Raw genomic sequence first — 2,500 nt, 5'->3', positions numbered from 1 at the left:
GGTATTATCGGAATTTGGAGTTAGTGAAAGCATGTGAGCGTGCGTGCGTGCGTGCGTGCGTGCGTGCGTGCGTGCGTGCGTGCGTGCGTGCGTGCGTGCGTGCGTGCGTGCGTGCGTGCGTGCGTGCGTGCGTACGTGCGTGCGTGCGTGCGTGCGTGCCATGGGTATAAAACTCTAATACCGTGTACAGACCAGGAGCGAACGGAGCAAATGAAGCGACGGAATTCATTATTTCTCTATGGAGGGAACGCGACCTGCGCTACCAAAGCGAATTCGCCAGGAGCTAAGCTTCTTGAGCGACCAGAGCGAATTTTGATGATTAAACTCTAATCTAATCGTAGGCGAATTTGCTCTGTCGCTGTTTGGAACGTTCATATCTCCGAATGTCCCAGGCTGTCAAGCCAGAGCCGTTATATGATTAGCTGAATCAAACATGTCATTGCTGCGTCTGGAGCGTATACAGCGAATTCAAGGCGAAACTTCTTCTGCTACCCATACTACCAGGCAGCGTAGTTCGCTCTTGGTCTGGACACGGCATAATCTTGGGTTTTGGGAGGTTTTGCTGTGTTTTTTTAATCCATGTCTTGAGATTTATGTCTCAGTTTACTCAATCCCTCCTCCCCCATCAGTACCATATCATGACACCAGTGTGTGTGTGTGTGTGTGTGTCTATGTGTGTGTGTGTGTGTGTGTGTGTGTGTGTGTGTCTATGTGTGTGTGTGTGTGTGTGTGTGTGAGAGAGATTCTCTTTGATGTGTTCATGCTACCCTCAGCTCCTCTCCTCCCCTCTCCTCTCCTCTTCTCTCCTCACCTCTCCTCTCCTCTCCTCTCCTCTCCTCTGCTCTCCTCTGCTCTGTGTCAGTACTGTGCTGGGTCAGTGGAGGCATGGAGCATGAGTAATCTCCCCTGACAGCCTTGCAGCGAGCCCATTCAAGCCCAATGTGAAGCCTCCGTATGGGGGCATGACTGGTGTGGTGTATGGGGAGGATGGGGTGGTGGCTTATGTATGGAGAAAAGAGGGACAGTAGTGGGGCCAAGATTTTGTGGTCAGGAGGTGGTGGCGAGGAATTTAGAGAAGGGGATTGGGGATGGGATTTAGGTAGCAGGATGGGGTACTGTTGTTCTTTGTGTGGTTGCAATCATGTGTTGAGGAGGCACTGGAACCGAAGGGATAGTCTACTAATAGACAAATTGGGTAATACCTAAGGGTTAACGTTCGGCGAGAAGGTCGTTACCGTGGAATAGCAGCACGACAGAGAGAATCTTTAGACCCCGACGCGGAGCGGAAGTGAAGTGCTGCTATTCCACAAAGCGACCGACTCGCCGAAAGTTAACCCGCTTATTATATGGATATACTTAAATGACTCACACATGGCGGGGACATTTCTTTAGGCCTATTTAATGTTAAGATTGTTGCTGCGCAAAACAAAACAATGCCGTTGTGGAACACCGCTCTCTACTCTCTCTGCCGCTAGGCAACAGCTAGGTAGCCAGGACAACAGGTGTTGTCTATCACAGCAGCTGATTAGAGTCTTGTTGAAAAGTCGCTTTAGCAGTGAAAAGTCTTTGCCATTGACAGCGGTCTGTTATAGACCAACCCGTCCGTTATCGAAAAATAACAGACGTGCGAACGTTGGGGAGCCCCGTTGAAATGAATGGAGCATTCGACTGATGACGTCACAACCATATAATACTTCATAATAATGTCTGTTCATGAAGCATTAATAACACTGGGTTGCTTGGGGGCCCTAAGCTACCTGTGCTGAACAATGCTTGACTTTAGATTCCCAACCAATACGTAAATAATTTGTAGGTATTACTGATGTCCACTTCAGAATAGTTTACAAGTTTATACGTTTATTTATTTAAGAAAGGGACAGCATATATTGCCAGCATGTAAACAATAATGCTAAATGTCCATTTGGAGCCCATCTTAGTTCTTAGCAGCTGTTTATAGAGATCTATAGACTAGATCATTGTTTGATTGATTGTTTTTGATGGTGTTGTTAGAATCAAGAATCAAATACTGTATGGACTGGTCATTGTCTCTATTATCGGCCTCACTTTAGGCATGTAATAAGCTGAAGACAGGCGCTGCATTAGTGGAAATCCAACATATGAATACTAAGAGGGATAGGTCTTAAGAGACTAAGGAAAAGAGGAGTGGAAGACAGGAGAGAGAGAGAGAGAGAGAGAGAGAGAGAGAGAGAGAAAGAGAAAGAGAAGGAGAATGAGAGACCGACTGTGGGAAGGTGTCTGTGTGTCTGTCAAAGAGAATTGAGAAAGAGAATAGCGAGAAGAAATGAAGGGCATAAAGAAACGCTGGAACATGACTATGGCTCTGAAGAGAGAGAGAGAGAGAGAGAGAGAGAGAGAGAGAGAGAGAGAGAGAGAGAGAGAGAGAGAGAGAGAGAGAGAGAAAGGGAGGGGAGGGGAGGGGAGAGGTACAGATAGTAGAATCTAGACAAAAAGATCCTCATGGCTTTCCCAACAATGTTAG

At 47.0% G+C, this 2,500-nt stretch overlaps 1 protein-coding gene across 1 annotated transcript in view; it reads left to right on the top strand.

Moving 5' to 3' along the window:
- Window positions 1-2,500, top strand: part of LOC134437239 (receptor-type tyrosine-protein phosphatase delta-like) — a 482,346-nt gene that overhangs the window by 195,661 nt on the left and 284,185 nt on the right. The window lies entirely within an intron of this gene.

This window comes from Engraulis encrasicolus, chromosome 21, assembly GCF_034702125.1.
Source record: "Engraulis encrasicolus isolate BLACKSEA-1 chromosome 21, IST_EnEncr_1.0, whole genome shotgun sequence".
Taxonomy (NCBI): domain Eukaryota; kingdom Metazoa; phylum Chordata; class Actinopteri; order Clupeiformes; family Engraulidae; genus Engraulis; species Engraulis encrasicolus.
Note: the sequence above shows the minus strand (reverse complement) of the source record. Positions and strands in the feature narration are given on the sequence as shown.